The 24,833-nt window shown below is 38.6% G+C and overlaps 1 protein-coding gene across 19 annotated transcripts in view; it reads left to right on the top strand.

The window, feature by feature from the left end:
- The window catches only part of LPP (LIM domain containing preferred translocation partner in lipoma), a 700,519-nt gene that overhangs the window by 394,532 nt on the left and 281,154 nt on the right, over window positions 1-24,833 (top strand). The gene's annotated exons all lie outside the window — the stretch shown is intronic.

Raw genomic sequence — 24,833 nt, forward strand, 5'->3', positions numbered from 1 at the left:
AAGTCAGGGAGTCTGATTCCTCCAGCTCTGCTTTTTTTCCTAAATACTGCTTTGACTATTTGGGGTCTTTTGTGTCTCCATACTCATTTTAAGACTTTTTGTGCTAGTTCTGTACAAAATGCCATTGGTAATTTGATAGGTATTGCATTGAATCTGTAGATTGCTTTGGGAGTATAGTCATTTTCACAATATTGATATTCCAATCCAAGAACATGGCATATCTCTCCATCTGTTGGTATCATCTTTAATTTCTTTCATCAGTGTCTTATAGTTTTCTTCATACAGGTCTTTTATCTCCCTAGGTAGGTTTATTCCTAGGTATTTTATTCTTTTTGTTGCAGTGGTAAATGGGACAGTTTCCATAATTTCTCTTTCAGATTTTTCATCATTAGTATATAGGAATGCAAGAGATATCTGTGCATTAATTTTGTATCCTGCAACTTTACCAAATATATTGATTAGCTCTAGTAGTTTTCTGGTGTCATCTTTAGGATTCTCTATGTATACTATCATGTCATCTGCAAAGAGTGACAGCTTTACTTCTTCTTTTCCAATTTGTATTCCTTTTATTTCTTTTTCTCCTCTGATTGCCATGGCTAGGACTTCCAAAACTGTGTTGAACAATAGTGGTGAGAGTGGACATCCTTGTCTTGTTCCTGATCTTAGAGGAAATGCTTTCAGTCTTTCACCATTGAGCATGATGTTTGCTGTGGTTTTGTCATATTTGGCCTTTATTATGTTGAGGTAGGTTCTCTCTATGCCCATTTTCTGGAGAGTTTTTATCATGAATGGGTGTTGAATTTTGTCAGAAGCTTTTTCTGCATCTATTGAGATGATCATATGGTTTTTATTCGTCAGTATGTTAATATGGTGTATCACATTGCTTGATTTGCGTATATTGAAGAATCCTTGCATCCCTGGGATAAATCCCACTTGATCATGGTGTATGATCCTTTTAATGTGTTGTTGGATTCTGTTTGCTAGTATTTTGTTGAGGATTTTTACATCTATGTTCATCAGTGATATTGGTCTGTAATTTTCATTTTTTTGTAGTATCTTTGTCTGTTTTGGTATCAGGGTGATGGTGGCCTCATAGATCGAGTTTGGGAGTGTTCCTCCCTCTGCAATTTTTTGGAAGAGTTTGAGAAGGATGGGTGTTAGCTCTTTAAATGTTTGATAGAATTCACCTGTGAAGCCATCTGGTCCTGGACTTTTGTTTGTTGGAAGATTTTTAATCACAGTTTCAATTTTATTACTTGTGATTGGTCTGTTCATATTTTCTATTTCTTCCTGGTTCAGTCTTAGAAGGTTATACCTTTCTAAGAACTTGTCCATTTCTTCCAGGCTGTCGATTTTACTGGCATACAGTTGCTTGTAGTAGTCTCTTAGGATGCTTTGTATTTCTGCAGTGTCTGTTGTAACTTCTCCTTTTTCATTTCTAATTTACTGATTTGAGTCCTCTCCGTCTTTTCTTGATGAGTCTGACTAATGGTTTATCAATTTTGTTTATCTTCTCAAAGAACCAGCTTTTAGTTTTACTGATCTTTGCTATTTTTTTTTGTTTTGTTTCTCTTTCATTTATTTCTTCTCTGATCTTTATGATTTCTTTTCTTCTGCTATCTTTAGGTTTTGTTTGTTCTTTCTCTAGTTCCTTTACAGGTAAGGTTAGATTGTTTATTTGTGATTTTTCTTGTTTCTTGAGGTAGGCTTGTATAGCTATAAACTTCCCTCTTAGAACTCCTTTTGCTGCATCCCATAGGTTTTGGATTGTCATATTTTCATTGTCCTTTTTCTCTAGGTATTTTTTGATTTCCTCTTTGGTTTCTTCAGTGATCTCTTGGTTATTTAGTAACGTATTGTTTAGCCTCCAGGTGTTTGTGTTTTTTACCTTTTTTTCCCTGTAATTCATTTCTAATCTCATAGCATTGTGGTCAGAAAAGATGCTTGATATGATTTCAATTTTCTTAAATTTACTGAGGCTTGATTTGTGACCCAAGATGTGATCTATTCTGAAGAGTGTTCTGTGCGCACTTGAGAAGAAAGTGTAATCTGCTGTTTTTGGGTGGAAGGTCCTATAAATATCAATTAAATCTACCTGGTCTGTTGTGTCATTTAAAGCTTGTGTTTCCTTATTTATTTTCATTTTGGATGAACTGTCCATTGATGTAAGTGAGGTGTTAAAGTCCCCCACTATTATTGTGTTACTGTCGATTTCCTCCTTTATAGCTGTTAGCAGTTGCCTTATGTATTGAGGTGCTCCTATGTTGGGTGCATATATATTCATAATTGTTATGTCTTCTTCTTGGATTGATCCCTTGATCATTATGGAGTGTCCTTCCTTGTCTCTTGTAACATTCTTTATTTTAAAGTCTATTTCATCTGATATGAGTATAGCTACTCCAGCTTTCTTTTGATTTCCATTTGCAAGGAATATCTTTTTCCATCCCCTCATTTTCAGTCTGTATGTGTCCCTAGGTCGGAAGTGGGTCTCTTGTAGACTGCATATATATGGGTCTTGTTTTTGTATCTGTTCAGCAAGTCTTTTGGTTGGAGCATTTAATCCATTCACGTTTAAGGTAATTATCAATATATATGTTCCTATTGCCATTTTCTTAATTGTTTTGGGTTTGTTTTTGTAGGTCCTCTTCTTCTCTTATGTTTCCCACTTAGAGAATTTCCTTTTGCATATGTTGTAGAGCTGGGTTGGTGGTGCCGAATTCTGTTAACTTTGGCTTGTCTTTAAAGCTTTTGATTTCTCCATCAAATCTGAATGAGATCCTTGCCAGTAGAGTAATCTTCGTTTTAGGTTCTTCCCTTTCATCACTTTAAGTATATCATGCCACTCCCTTCTGGCTTGTAGAGTCTCTGCTGAGAAATCAGCTGTTAACCTTATGGGAGTTCCCTTGTATGTTATTTGCCGTTTTTCCCTTGCTGCTTTCAATAATTTTTCTTTGTCTTTAATTTTTGTCAGTTTGATTACTATGTGTCTCGGTGTGTTTCTCCTTGGGTTTATCCTGTATGGGACTCTCTGCGCTTCCTGGACTTGGGTGGCTATTTCCTTTCCCATGTTAGGGAAGTTTTCGACTATAATCTCTTCAAATATTTTCTCGGGTCCTTTCTCTCCCTTCTCCTTCTGGGACCCCTATAATACGAATGTTGTTGCGTTTAATGTTGTCCCAGAGGTCTCTTAGGCTGTCTTCATTTCTTTTCATTCTTTTTTCTTTATTCTGTTCTGCAGCAGTGAATTCCACCATTCTGTCTTCCAGGTCACTTATCCATTCTTTTGCCTCAGTTATTCTGCTATTCCTTCTAGTGTATTTTTCATTCAGTTATTGTATTGTTCATCTCTGTTTGTTTGTTCTTTTATCCTTCTACATCTTGGTTAAACATTTCTTGCATCTTCTTGCTCTTTGCCTCCATTCTTTTTCCAAGGTCCTGGATCATCTTCACTATCATTATTCTGAATTCTTTTTCTGGAAGGTTGCCTATCTCCACTTCATTTAGTTGTCTTTCAGGGGTTTTATCTTGTTCCTTCATCTGGTACATAGCCCTCTGCCTTTTCATCTTGTCTATCTTTCTGTGAATGTGGTTTTTGTTCCACAGGCTGCAGGATCGTAGTTCTTGCTTCTGCTGTCTGCCCTCTGGTGGATGAAGCTATCTAAGAGGCTTGTGCAAGTTTCCTGATGGGAGGGACTGGTGGTGGGTAGAGTTGGCTGCTGCTCTGGTGGGCAGAGCTCAGTAAAACTTTAGTCTGCTTGACTGCTGATGGGTGGGGCTGGGTTCCCTCCCTGTTGGTTGTTTGTCCTGAGGTGATCCAACAGTGGAGCCCACCTGGGTTCTTTGGTGGGGCTAATGGCGGACTCTGGGAGGGCTCATGCCAAGGAGTACTTCCCAGAACTTCTGCTGCCAGTGTCCTTTTCCTCACTGTGAGACAGAGCCACCCCCCACCTCTACAGGAGCCCCTCCAGCACTAGCAGGTAGGTCTGTTTCAGTCTCCTGTGGGGTCACTGCTCCTTCCCCTGGGTCCCGATGCACACACTACTTGGTGTGTGCCCTCTAAGAGTGGAGTCTCTGTTTCCCCCAGTCCTGTCGAAGTCCTGCAATCAAATCCTGCTAGCCTTCAAATTCTGATTCTCTAGGAATTCCTCCTCCTGTTGCCGGACCCCCAGGTTTGGAAGCCTGACATGGGGCTCAGAACCTTCACTCCAGTGCGTGGACTTCTGTGGTGTAAGTGTTCTCCAGTCTCTGAGTCACCCACGCAGCAGTCATGGGATTTGATTTTATTGTGATTGCGCCCCTCCTACCATCTCATTGTGGCTTCTCCTTTGTCTTTGGATGTGGGGTATCTTTTTTGGTGAGTTCCAGTGTCTTCCTGTCAATGATTGTTCAGCAGTTAATTGCGATTCTGGTGTTCTCGTGGGAGGGAGTGAGAGCACATCCTTCTGCTCCGCCATCTTGAACCAATCCCTACATAGAGCCTTGTAGCAACTTTGGTACACCTTATGAATGGTTGTTTGGTTAAAGATCAACCAGTGTGACTGGTGATGCCTATGGAGGGTATATTAGTCAATGTTTTACCAGAGCTGGTAGGAGATAAATATTAAGAGATTCATTGCAAGGAATTATCTTATGTGATTGTGTGGGCTGGCTCAGCAATCCAACATCTGTAATGTAGGCTGTTAGGAAGGGCAGGCTGGAACTTTGCTACAAGAGCTGACACTACTGTCCACAGGTAGAATTTCTTTTCCTGTAAAGAAGTCTCTGCTTTGCTCTCAAGGCCTTTCAACTTTCAATCAGGCCAACCCACATTATCTAGGATAATCTCCCTTACTTAAAGTCAATTGATTATGGACTCTAATCACTTACACAAAATGCCTTCACAGCCCTACCTAGATTAGTGCTTGATTCAATAACTGGTGAGAATGTAGTCTAGCAAAATTGACACACAAAACTGATGATCACAGAAGGCTAGCTATTTTCTACAAAAGATCAATCTGTGGTAGAGAAGCCATGGGCACTGATACCAGAAACAGGGAAAGCAGGAAAGGGGCAGGAGGAGCCTTGAGAATCCCAGCAGCATCATCAGAATTGGTGGTGGAGTGATGATTGATATATGGGACAGTAAATGTGGACAGACTAGTGTTCTACCTCACACATGTTGAGACCTGAAAAGGCTTTGCCTACCTGCTCTGGGAATAGAACTATTGCTTGTCAAATAGTTCCTCTGTGTTAGTTCTAAGTTCCAGACATCAGAGTTGATTGTAGTTTCTTTTGCGTTCTGTATTGAGTTATCGATACAACTTCATAACATGTTTAAATGCTTCTTCAGAGTTGAAAGCATTTGGCTAAAATGCTTTTTCCTCCACATTGCTATCATCCCCTTGTCTCCTGATCTTGGCTGTCACTCACTGACCTCTTGGCAAATGGCTCACTGTCTCTCCTCTGGATCCAGGCTTTTAGCCTTGTTGGAAGATTTCAGGGCTTAATTTGCTGGCTTCTCAGTCCCTTGATCTCACATCTCCGGTGACTCTTATCTCCACTCAACTGTAGCCACCGATCCCAGGGTTACAACCTGGATATTATTATTGCCTTGTTCATTAATCAAACAATCAAAACAAAACAAAACCACAACCCTGTATTCTTCTAAATCTTAAGACAACTCATACTCTACTCTTCTTCAGCATCTTTGCCTTCCATTATCTTTATTTCTATTTCCCCATCAGTCCCTGACTGTATTTCTTCTTATCCAATTTAGATTCTATGGTTCAGTACTTCAGCCCATTCTTCCCGCTGTTGACTTTCTTTCAGTTGGCTTTTTCCAGAGTTTCATTTGTGTACCTGCCCTGTTTCAACCTGCAGCACTTAGGCCATCTTGCCAACTTTCCTAGGTTTTTACATACCATGCTGTCTTGGTTTTTCTGCCTCCTTTTCTGAACACTTCCACTTTTAAGGATCTCCTTAGCTCATCTTCTTCTGCCAGAAGGTTGGTTTTCTTTGGTGGTGGTGGTGATGGGGACCAGGGGTGGGGGACGTCTTTCCTGGAGTCTGTTCTTGTTCTATTTCCCAATTTAGTTTGAAAGCTCTCAATTCTGTGGCCTCAAATACCTGTCCTGTAATGTTGTTATATAGATGTGTCTCAGCAAGCTTTCTAGCACTTCAGATCCAGACCTTTCTAAGTGCTTATCAGCCAGGTGCATTTGTATATATCACAGAAAACTTAGTCTCAACATGTCTAAAATAAATTCATCAACTTCTCCCTGGAATTCCTTCTTCTCTTGTGCTGTTAAATTTACTGGTGTCACCATCTAACCATTTTCCTAAGCCAGAAATCTGGATACTATTTCTACACTCCTCTCTTTCCCTTATTGTCAGTTTTACCTCCTAAACATGCTTTCTAATTCTCCCCATCTCCACTGCCTCTGAGGGATCTCACATGTACCACATATGTATGGCATTTGCCATACACTCCTAACTGGTTTCCTTGTAGCCCCTTGCCTGCTACCTAGTCTGTTCCTAAAATGCAAATCTCAATGTACAATTCCCCTAATGCCTTATCTTTTTAGCCCAGTAGTATAACAGAATGATTAAGAAAACAGACTTTGGAATCAAATAGAAATGAGTTTGAATCTCACTTATGTGCTATGTGATCTTGGACAAGTAACCAGTTTTAATGGTTTGTTCCCATATGTAAAACAGGAATAGTGATAGCAGGGTTGTTTTTGTTTTGTTTTGTTCTTCTTTACTTTTTTTTGTTTTTTAAGACTTCTTTTACTACTGCCCCTCTATGCTCCATGAAGCCACACTGGACTTCTCTGAGATCCCCAAAGGCGTTGAACACTATCCATGCTCCCAGCCCTCTGTTGCCATGTGTCAACACAGATGTCATTTCCTCTGAGAAATTGTTCAGCAACCCCGTCTGCTCTTATGTGGTTTGGGTGCTCTTGCTATGTGCTCCTGTATCTTTTTCCTTGAACTTCCTAGTCCATATACTTTCTGTCCTGTCCTGTGAATGCTCATTTACTCACTGCCTTCTCCTCCCACTCGATCATCCAGTGTCCACCCACTGTAAGTTCTGTGCAGATATTGACTACTGACCTTGACCATCTTGTTAAGCTTCCTGTCCCTGCTGTCCAGTGCTTAGCACAGTGTCTAGCAAAGTTTGAGCACTCAGTGAATACTTGATGAATGTTCACAAGATGTTCTCACTAATTCACTTTTGTTTCCAACAAAGTGATCACATTGTTCCTTCTGTAGGAGAAAACATGCCAAAAAATATAATTCTCCTACCTCTGTGGTGGCTCCCTAAGAACCTGACTGCTTCTAGAGAGCTGTTTACACAATCAAATCAAGTGGTATTTGGCTAGGAGGGAAAGCCCCAGGACAAGTCCCTTGTATTGACCACGAAGTTGTATGTTTTCTGTCTTTCCTTTGGAAATCTTGGTTTCAGCATAGCAACATTTTTATCCTCTCACCAGAATCCTATAAATGTAATACAGAGATGTGTTTACACTAAATCCCCAATAGATTATAACATTCGGCCTTGGATGGGTAACGACAAACCTACTTTTAGCATTACTTGGAAGGAAGTTCCTAGGTATATAACTGACAAGCATTCATGGAGAGCTGCTTCACTTTCCTGTTGAGCTTTTGGGGAGCTTTTTTTTTTTTTAAGCAGTTCTACATGCTGAAAGAAAGTTCACAAATTTTAAAGGAAATGTGGCCCTTTTCATTAGCTTCTTTTACCTCATGCTGAGTCACGGATGAGAGAGAATTTGTAGGCGGCTGAGCTGTAGGAAAAGTAATACTGTCATTTACCCTTGCAGGCTGTTATGCTTTCCAGAAAACTTTTTCCGTAGGTTGTGAAAGTGATTAATCTGCTGTTAAAACTGACAAAGAAGGTTCTCTGATAAGAACAAGAATTAAATGAGGGATTTTTTTTTTTTTTTCCTTTAAAAAGTAAGCTCCTATTTCCAGTTTTAGACTAGGAAAAAATAGGTTTCGATGTTGTTTTTTACTTTTGGTCTTTTTGCATCTGTGTGAATTTGGTCATGGCTTAAAACAATCACAGGACATTTTCTATTTAAATTATGTCTATTTATTGGCATGGTTCATGCCTTATGTTTTATATCTAAATTATTCATTTTTACATCCTGTTCCCTCAATTTTTTCTTCCATATTTCTATATCTGGGTCTTTTTAATACGCTACGCATCATCTCACTTCTCAAACCCAGATTTCTTCAACCAACTTCTTTTTTAACATTCAAACTGGTGAAGATGGTCTGCGTTCCTTCTGTGATATAAATTTCTCCCTCTCTGAAAAATCTCATTCATGTAACATTTCTACAACAGTTTAAAAAACTTGAACAAAAGTTGTTTGGTATAATTGAAATGAAACATCATTGCCTTAAGAGTTTAGAAAATATGTTTTCATGTTTTATTTACAACACGACTTGGAGATGGAAAGCTTTTCCACTGAATTCTGGCAAATATTCATGTCATTTGAACGTTTCTCTAGGGACCCCACATTTCAGATGGCAACCTAAAGGAACAAATAAAGAAATAAATTACATGGCATGGCATGACTCAACTTTTTTATAATTCTACAGAGAACCAGTGACTCATTTCGAGAATTCAGAGTCCTCAAGAAGGTAGAATAACTTGTTAGAAGTTTATTAAATTTGTTGCCTTAAGCGTATTAATGCCTGTTTTTTTTTTAGTAACAAGTTTATATGGGTTGTTGAAATGCACGGGCTTTACCCTTTTTGTTTTACATTTTACTTCTTTGAAGGTTCACTATTTTATGTTAGGGTATGTCAGGTTATTTTCCTGTTTTTTCTTCTTCTTCTTCTCCTTATTTTCTGAAGACTTGACTTCTGAGCTTGAACCATTCCCTTGGCAACTGAATGGACTCCTGGGAGTAGAGAGGATTCTCTCACAACTCTGACAGCGTGGTCCCCAGTGAAATAGAGAAATGGATCCCTTCTGTAAGCCGGATGGACCAGTCTAGGGGACTTGGCATTCTTCTTTCTGTCCTAGAGTTTGAATATAAATACTGCTTTTGCCCCTGGGGTACAAAACTTAAAAATTTTGAAGTTGAAAATGTCCAAACCATTTACAATTGAAAAACTATTTTCCATTTACAGCTAACCATTACTGTATATTTATATCAGTATTTCATGAGGGAATAAATAGAGGACTTTTAAATGTACTGTTTTATATCTGAATTGCCAAGATTATTTCTGTTCCTTCATTAAATGTGGGTGAAATACATGCAAACATACACAGAAACACATATCTGTGTATTTATATACATATATAAATCTACATAAGGAGCAGCATTATTAGGTAACACTCCTACAGTTTCTTTATCCATCTCCAAATGCTGTCACATACTGCATCTTGTAATAAAAGATTACAGTTTTTTGGAGGGGGTCTCCTTGGGGCAGGATGAGGTATGGAGAGTTTTACATTCTGCTTTTAAGCAGAGCAAGGTCATTGCTACCTGCAGAAGTGGCTGTGTGCAGGCTTGTCCAAGTTTTCGTGACAATGTGGAATACTTTTTTTAAAAAATAAATCTATTGAGAGCCCAGGGTGGTGGCGAAGGAAAAGGTCAGCACAGCCCGGAGACCAGGGTTTGCAGCTCAGAGGCTTTCAGAAGCCTGGAGAATGGGGGAGACTGGCCCGAGGGGACGGGAGTGGTGCTGACAGCCGTGTGGATGAAAGGCTGTTGGTGCTGCAGCCAGGATTCAGTGCTGTGCCTCTGAGGTGGGAGAGCCAACTTCAGGACACTGGTCCACAAGAGACCTCCCAGCTCCACATAATATCAAACGGCGAAAATCTCCCAGAGATCTCCATCTCAACACCAGCACCCAGCTTCACTCAACGACCAGCAAGCTACAGTGCTGGACATCCTATGCCAAACAACTAGCAAGACAGGAACATAACCCCACCCATTAGCAGAGAGGCTGCCTAAAATCATAATAAGTCCACAGACACCCCAAAACACACCACCAGACGTGGACCTGCCCACCAGAAAGACAACATCCAGCCTCATCCACCAGAACACAGGCACTAGTCCCCTCCACCAGGAAGCCTTCACAACCCACTGAACCAACCTTAGCCACTGGGGACAGACACCAAAAACAACGGGAACTACGAACCTGCAGCCTGCAAAAAGGAGACCCCCAAACACAGTAAGATAAGCAAGATGAGAAGACAGAAAAACACACAGCAGATGAAGGAGCAAGATAAAAACCCACCAGACCTAAAAAATGAAGAGGAAATAGGCATTCTACCTGAAAAATAAATTTGTTTTTTTATTTATTTATTTTTGGTTGTGTTGGGTCTTCATTGCTGCGTGTGGGGTTTCTCTAGTTCTGGCGAGCCGGGGCTACTCTTCATTGCAGCATATGGGCTTCTCGTTGCAGTGGCTTCTCTAGGTGCATTGGCATCAGTAGTTGTCACACATGGATTCAGTAGTTGTGGCTTGTGGGCTCTAGAGAGCAAGATCAGTAGTTGTGGCGCATGGGCATAGCTGCTCCACGGCGTGTGGTATCTTCCCGGACCAGGGCTTGAACCCGTGTCCCCTGCATTGGCAGGCGAATTCTTAACCACTGCACCACCAGGGAAGTCCCTGGAATACTTGTTAAACCAGAAGGAAAAGAAAATACCTCGTTTGTTGTTGTTTTTATTATTGTTGTTGAGAGTCTTAATTTGACTGTAGTATTTTTGTTAGGAACACTTTGATTTGACATTTTTGTTATTTATTTTAACATCTTTATTGAAGTATAATTGCTTTACAATGTTGTGTTAGTTTCTGCTGTATAACAAAGTGAATCAGCTATGCATATACACATATCCCCATATCCCCTCCCTCTTGCATCTCCCTCCCACCCTCCCTATCCCAGCCCTCTAGGTGGTCACAAAGCACGGAGCTGCTGTCCCTGTGCTATGCGGCTGCTTCCCACTACCTACCTATTTTACATTTGGTAGTGTATATATATGACTTGACATTTTTAAATGGAAAAGGTTCTTTAGATTTTATGGAAAAATCTTTTACTTAACCAAGTGCCAGAGACAAAATTTAGACCAGAATGTAGTCATGAAGCAATAGTAATGAGATATGACTGTGGTTTAGTGGGAGAAATAAAGCCCTGTAGGCAACAGTACAAGTGCAGTAAATGACGAGTCGCTACTAATTAGGTCTCATTAGTCTTACCATATACTTCCCAAAGTTGTCCAGAATCTAATTGACATTAGATCCTGGACAACTTTGGGAAGTATAGATAAGAAAACTTGATGTTACATTAATGTAAGTCTTTAGAGTATCTGTTTTAAAATTTAGAAACAGTTGATTGTGTGTGAGTGTCCAGTAAACAGCACCCATGTCACTAACATGCTTATAGAAAAGCTGTTTATGTCTCCCAAGAGAAGGGGACCCACAGAAAACTGGGTGATGTAATACATGGCAGTTGCAAATGAGTTTCTCCCTTAGTCCTAGGTATTTTCCAAGACATAAAATAGACCTTAACTGTTGTTCTAAAGAAAGTTGACTGTACTGAGGACTGAAACACAAGAGGTCATTTATAGTGAGTATTTTCACGTTGTTACTCTACGCGGTCTGCAAAGCCCGAGCACCAGATGCTAAATCCTATCAACATAATGTATCTTTAATTAAATACTATATTTGCAGTATAATTAATAATGCGACCTGTTTCCATAACTTTATTAAGAAATTACCATAATTTTTGTGTAATAGGGTAATAAAAAAGCAGTGTGTTTTTTTTTTTTCTTTTTTGCGGTACATGGGCCTCTCACTGATGTGGCCTCCCCCGCCGCAGAGCACAGGCTCTGGACGCGCAGGCTCAGCGGCCATGGCTCATGGGCCCAGCCGCTCCGCGGCATGTGGGATCCTCCCGGACCGGAGCACGAACCCGCGTCCCCTGCGTCGGCAGGCGGACTCTCAACCACTGCGCCACCAAGGAAGCCCAGCAGTGTGTTTTGAAACAGCCTTTCCTAAAGTGGTTATGTGCTTTGTGTCTGTTGAATTTTGAATTAACTAAAGAGATTGACGGCCAGAATTATCTGCTGCAGTGTACTCAGGACTTTACATTAATAAAGGGTCTTGTATTATTTTTCTTCTTTTAAAATAAAATAGATTTCTTGCTTTTCGGTGGGCTCACTAGTTAAGATATTTAGGGAATAGTTCATCTGTTGGCTTTTTGCTCTCTCCCTCCCTCTAACTCTTTCTAAAAACCCCAAGCAATATTAAATAATGTCAATTTCAAGAAGTATACAGTACATTACACTGTGATGGTTCCTAATAAATGGAAAGTCATGCTTCTGGCTCTGTGGCCATCATTGATGTTGTTTTCATTTTCACAATGTGTTAACATGTTAATTAAATACCCCCAGTGTCCTGTGAGGAAAGAATTTTAAATGGCGTCATACATGGAGGAACATCTTTGATATTTAAAAATATTATCTTTTAGACTGAGATTGTACGTGGATACAGAATACTGTATCTAGCTATGACGATAGGGCTTTAATTTAAAAAAATAGTTTGTAAGCTGCCTTTTTCAAGACTGAAAATGTCACCCTCAGCTAAACAGAAGTAATTTGCATCAGAGGTGTGTGTGTCCTTACTCTTCATGAAACAGTGTCTCTCTTCAGAAAGTAATTGTTCTCCTTGCAACGTATTTTTTTCTCGGCACTGAGAGTCCCTCTCCTGCCCTTCTTTTGCCCTAATACTTGTCTCTTAATTCTATCAGAGTAGTTGTCAACTACAGTTAAAGACAGCTGTTACCCTTCACAATCTGTCCTGATCTAATTTTGCAGACTTGTTTTAGGTACTTGCTTTTAGTGTAGAAGTGGCTAACAGAACAACTTTGGAACCGCAAAGTGTAGATTCAGACACCAGTATTAGATTATTCTGTAACCTTGGGCAAATTACTTAAACTCACTAGACCTCAGTTTCCTCACCTATAAAATGGGAATAACAGGCCCTTTGCTGTACGTAAAGCACTTAGGTAAGGACTGGCACATAGGATGTCTCAGCTATTATTAAATTCCTGCCAAACTTGATTGCTCTCCTGTGTGCCCTATCCTTTTGTCTGTGCCTCTGCTCACATCTTTTGCTTGAAACAGAATCCACCCTCCTCTTGCAAGGCAGGCATGTGCAATTGTAAACACGAAGCCATCTTTGTGTCCACTCCATGAGACAGCTCAGAGAGCCCCTCTCTCTGCCTGCCAGTTTGGAGCTAATGCATCTGAAAACCTTGTGTTTCTTAGTATTCTCAACTGTTATGCTATAGGCATTTGCTAGTGTTATTTTGCCTCTTTTGCTGGTATGTCAGCTCCTTGAATCCAGGGAACTCGTGATGAATTTCATCCTGCTCCAAAGAGCCCATTTGCCTTGTGATCTGCTGTGCTTATTTAATTAGCAGAGAGTGCTTTTCTTTATATCTTATTTGAAACACTTTTGAATGTACATGGTGTGTTCTATATTTTTACATTAATCCTATCACTTCTGGGCATTGGCAAAGGTCAGAAAATTAAGAGGAACCAAAATAGATACATTTAGTCCATTTAATCAATATGTGAGTTCCTCTTGTGTTTCCTTCCCTCATTTAGCTCTCAGTAGTTTTGGAAAAGAATGACAAATTCCTTATTAAAAGAAAATGAAAGCAGATCTGTTACTTCTGTGAATGATGTTCTTTATCGATGGTTAATTAGGCAAAATATTTAAATACTATATATACAGTTAATGCACATATATACTCTATGGAAACTGTACAGGAAACTCTGTGCATGAATGATATATTTTTTGTGTGTGATGTTCATGTGGGTTATAAACCAACAGTTACATTCTGGAAACTCTAATGCTGTTATGTCTTTAAAAATATTATACTCTGAAAGAATATTTTAACACTATATCCCATGATAAAAGTTATTTTGCGTTATTTCTTTACGCTGATAACTTGTGAGGCTTAAAACATTTTAATCCTTAGACATTGAAGCTACTTGATTATATTTTAAAAACAAATCATAAAATCATAAAACATGATAGTGTGGCAAATTCTATTGGGAAATGTTTTATTATTGGATTTTTTAAAGGCTGTAGACTTTATTAAAAATAACAAAATTTGACTTAAATACATGAAATGCATAGCTTGTATGTCTTGTTTGAAAATACGAAGATTTTACTATTTGCCACATTTTTTGCTTGATTTTATTTTTGCTTTCTTTTGTCATTGTTTTTTTGTTTGTTTTTGCAACAGTGTTTCCATGTCTGTTTCTGTTGCATTGCATAGCACTCTTGTACATAGGTTTAAAAAATCTCTGTTTCCTCATTGCTAAATGATAATTCATTTATTCTAGGGCTGTAATTTCATCATTATAGATCCAGGTAAGTGATCAAAGCAGACCAAAAAGTATGGTTTGTTTCATAATGGCTTTTTAGGTTAGGTTTTCTCTTTATAGATGCTTCTTGTTTACATAGAGCACACCTAAGAATAATTTACATATTCTTCCATATTTCCTAAAGCAAATATTCTTTCCATTGTTTTAGATAGACAAGTTATTGCAAACGAGATACTTCACTTTACCCTTCATTAGAGGAAAAACCACAGTACAGGCAAGGAGATAAATGGTTAACTGACACCTCGTTTCTGATTGGGAAATACTAGGAAGTGATGAGGGAGTATGGCAGCTGTAACCCAAGCTGCATGTAGCAATGCAAACTCAGTGTTGCTAGATGTCTGGGACTGAGTTCTACTTAAATAGACTGTGACTTCTAAGACTTAATTTAAGATTTGACATCATTGGAAAACAATCAGTTAGTGCTTTATTTAACAAAACCAAATTGGTCATGCTTTTCTAATGCCAAATCCCAATTTTGGTTGAACTATTTAGATAAAGTCTAATAAGTATGTGAAATAAATACAATATAATTTGGGTTTTTTTCCCTCTCCCTCCTGAGGGTTTATATAGGAATCTCCACAACCAGTTGATAGTGTTCCAAATCAGAGACAAGATTATATCATTGGATTTTGGCTGCAGTCAAATCATTTAGGTCATTTGGGACACGTATGTTGTGCTTCCCCACAAAATTGTCTAGCCCCTCTGTTAAAACATATGTATGACTGCTGTAATACTTGGATTTCCCAAAAGAAACAAATCATTCACTCTGTTAAAGGAACCATGGATTACTTAATGTGAAAAACATCACTTAACTTTAACTACCAGACTCGAGACCTTCAGTTTTTACAGCCCTTTTCCATGATTCTGTTTCTCTCTGTTCTGACACCCTAGGTGTATGAACAATGATCGTTTCAATTATATTTTCTTGGTTTCCATCAAATCAGCTACACCAGTGGATCTCGTTTGCTCTGTACTTATTCATGTTTGGAAATAGCATTGTACAAAGTAAAAGATGCTAGAAAAAGATCTGCTGGGACAGAATTTGTACAGGTATAAACTCTCTAGTTGATGCTGTGGGAGCCTTTTTCTTTCAAACTTTGCCCCTCATTTGGGCCTCATCATTTCTTGCCTGGATTATTGCCATAGCTTCTCATCTGGCTTCCTTTATGCCCTTCATAAATATATGGCTTCTAGATTAATATTTCTTTAACACAGTCCTGGTCCTATCATTCTAACATGTGGCTTCATAACAATCTACCTGTTATACAGATAGAAGGAATATAATAATGATGATAACGATGACAATAATAATTAGTGAATGCTCTTAGATGCTCCATCTCAAATATCAGATGTCTTGAGATAACAGAGTGGAATTCAATATCAGAGGGTTTAACATTGAGGTATTTGGTGTGGGTCTGAATGCATGTGTGTAGTGTGGCTGATAGATCATCTGATATACATGAGAAGTGAGTGGGTGGGGAGTTGACATTTTGTTAGAAGCGCATGCTTGGTGTTTTGATAAACCATTGCACCTCCTCAAATCTTTGTTATCAGAAACGTTGTCAAGAAAATATAGCATAATTCAGGACAGCAGGAAAATCTTAATGCTTTCCATCCTCGTCTTGGTTTTGCAATTAAACGTGTATGCTAAATAGGAAGTTATTGCATTTGAGTGTTCATATCTGTTAAAGCAGATTGACTACTTGGTTACCACACTGTAAACAGCTTTTTTGAAGAATTTTTAAATTTATCATTTATGATATATTAAAAGAAAAGGTAAGATATAAAACTGCATATAAACAGTGTTCACATTTAAACACCAACACCCATACCAACCACGTGCTTGCATACATGCACACATACACACAAACATACACAGACACACACACACACAAACATACACACAAATATACATGTAAATGCATAGGAAAAAAAAGCTTGGAAATTAACCAAAATTTACAATTACTGTCACTAAGGTTTTGAATTATGAATTTTTTTATTTTCTTTATTAATTTTGTTAATATTTCCTGTATTTTCTACAATGAGTATTACTGTTTTAATGAGGAAACTGCAACTTACATGAGGGCTCACCTAGTGCTCTCATTCAGTGAGAAATGAGTGAGTTATATTATTCACTCATTATATTAATTTGTTCAAGAGTGAATTATATTATTTTGTTCAAACATCACTAAAAAATCATTGAGTGACACAATAAATAGTCAAAGTTGAATTATCTTTTTATAAGGTAAAATAAAATTTTAAATAGTTCTACTACCTGCCATCTATGATCAACGCTTCTGGGAAATTGTATGTTTTGCTGCTTTTTTTTTTTTTAAACGACTGGGGTATTGAGTGAAGAAATCTAGCAATAAAATGAAAAGCTCTATAGATTACATCTCTGGTGCCTGGGATCATTTGTGGTAATTTTTCTTTTTATTCCTGTGATTTTCCTTTTTTATCACCAAATAGTGATGCAGTCGATGCCTAGAACCCACAAGGGCAGACACACACACACACAAAATTAAGAAAAAAGAGGATAACTTCATAGTTACTTCATACTTAAATATATTTATTTATTAATTCATTAATTCCTCAGTGATGGTTTTTTTTTCTCATTTTTTTTTTCCTCAATGATGTTTTGATAGCCTGCCATGCCTTAATCTTTGTGCTACCATTTTCTGAGTGTTATGAAAGGATAATAGATGAATATTAGAATATGGTCCCTACTCTCAACTTACATTGTTTAGCACCACAGTTCTTAAACTTGAGCGTTCATAAGAATTACGTAAATAATGGCATTTATCTGGTATACATTGGATATCAGAGGAAGCACAGGCTAGAGGAAGATGTTTGAATTCAGCTGCTTATGTGATGTTCAAAAAAGAAGGATTTTTAGCCAGCACTTGAGGCAGAAGGAGCTGAGGAATGGAGAAGATAGGGACTTGCCTAATGTCTTCCAGTAGTTACAGAGTAAAATAAAGGACCATGGCCCTTGGCCTCTTAAGACAGTGCTTTTTGGCTGGCTCGAGCTCAGCTCTCTGTTTAAAAAATGAATGGGTTGCAGTGGAGCAGTGTTTTCCAAGTAGCGTTTGTCAGACTTCTGGGAATCTGAGAAGTTTCCACTGGTTTTCTGCCTGTTTTCCCTGGCTATAGTTGAATTCATTGAGGCCAGGAACCATAACTTGTTACCCAGCAGTTGGCAAAATTCCTGGCATTTAGAAGGTGGTCAGTTAATGGTTGATGACTGTATGAATGACACCGTTTTTCAAAAAAAAAAAATTTCTTAAGTCATATATTTAGGGGCAACTAATGTATTTCTCTGCTATTGTGTGGCTTGGGAAAATGCAGTGTGTTCTCTGAAAGGAAAAGATATTTGGAGGTACGATTTTTTTTCTGTGTAAATAAAGCTATTTTATCTTAAATATTAGTATACACATTCATTTTATAAAACAAAATGAAAGGGAAAAATGTCTGTTTTCTTAATAATAACCACTCAGTGTTTTTTCTTATTCAGATATTGGAGTTAAGTCATGCTATATGTACAAGTTTTATGTCCTTTTATTTTCTTGTAACATTATAACATAAGGGGATTAGCACGTATATAGATCTTGAGATGTTTGAAAGTGAATCTTGAAAATAGGATCAGAATGAGAAGTGTCTCAGTTTATACACCGTTACAGAGGACCTCAGGTATCAGAGTTCATGGAATCAAAGGCTTTCCTAAGATGCTCTATGTGCAACCAGAGATCTTTGAATTCTTCCATTCAAATCCCCTCATCTTTTTATAAGATGAAATTGAGGAAATTGAGACCCAAATAACAACATAAGTGAATTTGTTTTGACCCAGGGCTTTCAGACCTTGTTGTCCCAATTTAAATTTGTGTCCCAAAGAATATTTATCTGTATTTGTTAGTGTTTTCTATTTTGTAATGCTAAAAAGAAAGAAAAAAGGATAAAACAACTCTTCATTTTACCTTTGGAAGGAAGTTCCACTGAAGAAATGAGCCCCCAAAGGATTGAACTCTATCAGCCATTTGTAGGATTTCAGGTGTTGAAGGGTTTTAGTAGTGGTGCTGCTACCCTGATCTTGGCCTAGCCATCATTCCCTTGCTCTTCCACAGGGCTCGGTCACCATGTGCCATGGCCAAAATAATGGTGGTCCCTCCCATGAGCCGTCTTCAGATTTCCAGCTGACAATGTCTATCTAGAAAAGAGAAAACAAATTCTTTACTACTTCATATTTTAGCACATTTACCACACTACATGATCTAAAATATCATACGGACTCTATCTGCAAAGCTTTCAAAAATATAAATGGACAGAATAGCATTGAGTGGTTTGAGGGGCCATTCACACCAAGACTATTGTTACTCTTGTCATTGGTATTTTAAGGAGACTATCCATATATTGGAAAACACTGTGCCAATTTCCCTTCACATCTGAAGTTATAAAAACTCAATCCTATTACCTAAATAGTTGTCCAGAGAAAGCGAGTAGGGAGCTACCTTAAGTGTGTTCTCTGTGATTGAGTGACAAAGACAGGCGTGAGAGAAACCTTTGCTTCCAGATCAACTCCTCCATTGCCTCACCCTTTTTTGGCCACACCAACGGGCAGAAATGAATCTACCCCCATGTGGTCATTGCGGGATTTATCCGGGCATTTGCTGAACCTGCTCGCAATTTATTTTTATTTCTTCCGATAGACGTGGATTTGGCACAGGAGAGCGAATTCTTTCTGGAACAGCAGATGTGCCTGGTGCACTCGTTTGCTATAACCATTTGTGCTGTGGTTGAAAAAACATTTTTTTAGGAGTGCAGAATTGTTGAAGGGGGAGGGTTAAAAAACCGAAACCATTTTAGCGATTGTGCAAAGTTAGAATGTGAGTAAGTTTGCTGCAGTTAGTCATTATGTGCTTTCATAGCTTGTTTTACAAGGATAAAGGGATGTGTACAGGTTTGGTGACTAGAGCTCTTATTTGTCCCTAATAGTTGCTCTTTACGAAAACATTTTCTACCCTTTCTCCTACTTGGTGACAAAAGTGCTCTCTCCTTAGAAATTATACCCTTCTGTGATTCAGCCCTTTTATCTGTCTACAGTAACTGGACAAACAGCCTGCATTTCTGAGAACAAATATATTAGGAGAAGAGAAACTTCATTTTCCCATACAATCTCTAATATGGATGATGTATATTCAAATCATAATAATGTAGTGATCATTTAAAAATGAGCCTTTTTTCTGCAAAAAGGAGGAAAAAAAACCAGCAAACATCTAGTGACCGTGCCGTGAGCTTATTGTGCTGTAAATACGGTATCCTTGCAGCATTTTATTTGAGGTAGTCAATAGGTCTTAGCAAAGTTTTGCTCGCCGTATTCTCTGAGAACTGTAACACGCCACCTATTGCTTTTCTCTTTACTTGTTCTCGGTCACCCAGATTCCTTTGGACATATGTGAACGAAGGGTCTGTTTGTTTCCACTGAAGCAAATATAGCCACTTGCTCGCACTGGTGGCTTCCCTCACTGGATTCCACTACTATTTTGGAAACTCCTGTATGAAAACACAGCAACCCAACCTGTCCCCATTTGAGCCTCGTGGGTGATTTCCATGCAATACTGCCCAGTGTCTATATACTGAGGTTCACTTTTGTTACAAAGCAAAACTGGATTTGTTGCCTTTTGGTAAGCTTGTTACTAAGTCGGGTCATTCTGGTGTGATGGCAGGAACACTGGTATTAGAGTTCCAACAGTGGTCTTGGAAAGCTGGATTCTAATTCTGACCTGTCAAGGCCTTATCACCTTGGGCGAATCTTTCCTGAGTCTAGTTTCCTTGAGGAGAAGGTAGAAATTTATGACCTTCAAATTCCTTCAAGCTCTAATACTCTGTGATTCTGTAAAGAATATCATGTATTTTAGTGATATACAAGTAAGTCAACTTTATTTTTTCTTATAAATTCCTTTGTGTCTACATCTGCACCAGATAGCTCTCTTCAGACTGTCTCAAAGGTGACCACATTTTAACTTCCACCCTGACAGGCAAACTTCAGCAGTGAGAAACCCCTACAGGGCTTGGGGGTTTCCTGGAAGGATCTCACTCTTTTACTTATCTTCCTGTCTTTTAATGGCTTCTGAGTAGCAACAATAGACTGGAATGGTTGGTTCTATCATGGTAGTTGATTATAACCAAAAGCTACTGAACCAGCCTCACCACATTTCCTATTACCTACAGCTAAGAAACCTAAAATGCATAAACTAACTCAGAACACTTTTAAAAAATTAGATTGAATTACAGAATCCTCTGTCATACTTAAATACTTCTTGGGTAAATAACTAAGGGTTTGGCTTCACAAAGCTGGTGAGAAGGGACTTCCCTGGCGGTCCAGTGGTTAAGACTCCATGCTTCCACTACAGGAGCATGGGTTCAGTCCCTGATCGGGAAACCAAGATCCTGCATGTTGCGTGACTTGGCAAAAAAAAAGCTGATGGGGAAAGTAGAAGAGTATGGAGTGTTTAACATTTAGCCAACTACCGCCATTCTTGTTTTATTTCATTGAACCTCTCTTTTGTAGAGTTTGTCAATAATGCATTCTTGAAATCATTCATTCATTGAATAAATACGTATGGAGTATATTTTTGCTGGACATTAAGTATATATTGAATGAGAAACACAAAGTCCTTGCCTGTATGAAGCCCAGAGGGGAAGATGACATTAAAGAAGGAATTGCGAAACAGTGGACAAGGGCTGTCATAAGGGAAGTACGGCCTGTTAAAGGACACCAGTGATGGACACCTTACTGAGACATGGGGACTCAGGACTGACTGGCTTTCCAGAGTGTCATTCATTTGAAACCTGAAGGATGAATACTGGTTAGGAGTTGGGAGATGAGGCAGTTCGGAAAGCGTCCAAGTCCAGTAACTGCAGGATGGCTGGAGCATCAAGTCCCAGGGGGAGGGAAGGAAGAGAGGAGACTGGAAAGCAAAGCGATGGCTGTATCAGGAAAAAGAAATTGAACTTCATCCTAAGAACAATGGGAACCTTTGGGAGATTTAATAAAAGAGGCAACGATCTACTTGGATTTTAGGAATATTCTGATTGCAGCAGAGTGTACTAGGGACCGATAAGAGGCCATGTTTAAAAATACCTGTATCCGCATATGTGTGTATGTATGCGGCATACATATATATGTATATATACATATTGCAGTAAACTAGGGCACCAGTGATGGTGGACAAAACTAGGGTATCAACATATCAGTAGTGAGCATTGGAAAGGCTGAAGGTAATTACGACATGGAATCAACAACCTTTAAAATACCAAGGGGAGAAAAATTAGTATGGACATATTTATAACATTGAGTCACATTACTATAAGTCTCTGAAATACCTACTAACCTTAAGTATTACTGGTTTACAATTTTATCAGTATACATATGCACTCTTACTTTACTTTTCTTTATAGACCATTGTTTTGAATACCTGTTTCCTTGCTTACCAGTTGTATAACATTCCGTCAGAACAATGCACCATGTTTTTCTCAAGCATCCTCTACTATTTTATTTTTAGACATACAATCAGTGTAAGTTATGGGCATTTTAATGGCTCTTCATTGCCAGTTTACCCACCAGAGGAATTATTCCAACTTCCGGTGCTACCAGTCGTGTAACAATGCACCTTCACAATCGTATTCTCACAGAGAGGGTGTTTTATTATTTCTTGACTAGGTGCTTCAACTCCAGGTGCTTTTCACTAACCCCCTGGCCTGATTGGAGAAGAGCACATAGGCCCTTGAGGGGATGACTCAGTGCATGAGGTCACTTGCTATGGGAGTAGGCTCTTCTCTTGCCACATTCCTAGATTATAGAACACACTCAGATTGAATTAACCCTCATCACAGTGGCGTTTTATCCAGTGCGACTCCCATGCATGCTAAGGACTAAGTGTTCTGTACTGTACGGGTATTTATATAAATAGGAGCCCTGGACACCTCTCCAATCCAAAACTGTTGACATACCACCTTATTTGATGTTTATTGGGGGGAAAACACTCCTTAAAATACTGGCTTTCTTGGTTTTAACATGATGACATGCTAGTTTTATGAACATGTGGGTACAGGGCCCACCTGGGTCGTTGCTTCTCTGTTGAATAATTAGGGATTAAGAAAGGAGGACTTCAGGCAGCATCTTGGTGCTCCCAACTGCCTTGATTTTATTTCTGAGAAAACAAGTTGAGGTACTGGCATCCATGTCTTCAGTTGTCCAGGGAGCCCTTTGTCTTCGAAGTATCATATACCATTCAGAATGCTGTGAGAATTAGTTAAGTGGAGAGTTTCTAAGACAAAAACTGCCCTGGACTACCACACCAGACTGTACTGCTTTTTCAATTTCAGCCTTCTGAAGTTACTGAGAATAGCCCCTCGCTAGCTGTTGTACGTGTTCCCAAAGCACTGCAGTGTGAAGTGAACAAGTACTGATACAATGCACGGAAGTAAGACATTTTTGTATCCCTCTGACAAGAGCTCTTTGGGGGACTTGTCAGGTGTGTGTGTGTGTGTGTGTGTGTGTGTGTGTGTGCGGTTTAGGTGTCCATCAATGACTGAAAATTAGCATATTAATAGTGTCCCCATCCCCATATTGGCAGCATTGTTTTGAACTCAGTGGCACCAGTTAAAATACTGTGATTTTAATTTTAAAAGTAATCTTTGAGATCACTTTAACCATTCACCAGTTTTCCACTGCTATTCATGAGGTAACTTTTTCTTTTAATGTAGAAAATTCAAAAACATATGAAGACAAAAATAAAAATTTCTGTTAATTGTATCAGCTGATGCCATTTTTTAACCTTTTAAAAGTATTTTAGGGCTTCCCTGGTGGCGCAGTGGTTGAGAGTCCGCCTGCCGATGCAGGGGACACGGGTTCGTGCCCCGGTCCGGAAAGATCCCACATGCCGCGGAGCGGCTGGGCCCGTGAGCCATGGCCGCTGAGCCTGCGTGTCCGGAGCCTGTGCTCCGCAACGGGAGAGGCCACAACAGTGAGAGGCCCGCGTACCGCGAAAAAAAAAAAAGTATTTTAAAATCATTTTTAATTTTTCCTATGTCCCTTCCTTTTTTTCTGTGTACACACAGACACACCCAAGCTGGGATACTACAATGTTATTTTTTGGTGTCTATTAATTTTTAAAGTAAGTTATTTCATATATTAATTAAAATATATATTTACATGCATATGTATGTATGTATATATGCACACATCAGAGGACGATCTATATATATTTTTCACAGTATGTGATTGTGTTAGAAACTTTGGAAAATAGGAGAAGTATATGCTCCAAAATCACCCCCTTAAATTAACCACTGTTATCACTTTGGGAACAAATGCTTCTAGCTCTATACGTGTGTATGTGTATATGAGAGATACAGATAGATGCATATATTGATTAACACATATAAAACAATGTTCCCTAATGTGATTTTAAAATGTATAAAATTGTTGATTTTTCTTTCTTTCTTTTCTTTTCCCTCCCTCTCTCCCTTCCTTCCTTCTTTCCTTTCTACTATAGTAAGATATACATAACAAAATTCACCACCTTAATCATTTTTAAGGATACATTTAAGTGGCATTAAGTATATTCACATCGTTGTGCAACCATCACCACCATACATCTTCAGAACTTTTTTTTCCCCCAAACTGAAAATGCATATCAATTAAATAATTACTCCTCATTTCCCCCTCCCCGACCACCCTGGTAACCACATTCTACTTTGTCTTCATGAATTTGATTACTTTAGGTACCTTATATCATTGGCATCATACAATATATGTCCTTTTGTAACTGGCTTATTTCACTTTAGCGTAATGTTTTCATGGTTCACTCATGTTTTAGCATGTTTCAGAATTTCTTTCCTGTTTTAGGCTGAATAATACAACCTTGTATGTTTATACTACATTTTGTTTATTCATTAATCTGTCAGTGGACACTTCGGTTGCTCCCACATTTTTGGATATTGTGACTAATTCTGCTATGAACATGGGCATACAGATGCTTGTTAGAGTCCCTCCCTGCTGTGAGCTCTTTGGGGTATATATCCAGAAGTGGAGTTGCTAGATTGTTGCTATGTTTTGAAACATTTTAATGATACAGTATTCCATTATATGAATATACCATCATTTATTTAACCAATCCCCATGTATTGATTATTTAAATTGCGTATAATCTTTTACTTTTATAAATTACATTACCATGAACATTTCTTGAAATCTGAAGATTTAAACATCCATGGTATTTCCTTAGGTTAAATTCTTAAAAGGTAGAGACTTTGTTAGGGCTTCTGATACATATCACCAAATTAACCCACAGATTGCCCATAGGCAGTTTATAGAAACAAATATCACGTTGGTTCCTAAGTCTAAATTATATAA

The sequence above is a fragment of the Phocoena sinus genome, chromosome 4 (assembly GCF_008692025.1).
Source record: "Phocoena sinus isolate mPhoSin1 chromosome 4, mPhoSin1.pri, whole genome shotgun sequence".
NCBI classification, from domain to species: domain Eukaryota; kingdom Metazoa; phylum Chordata; class Mammalia; order Artiodactyla; family Phocoenidae; genus Phocoena; species Phocoena sinus.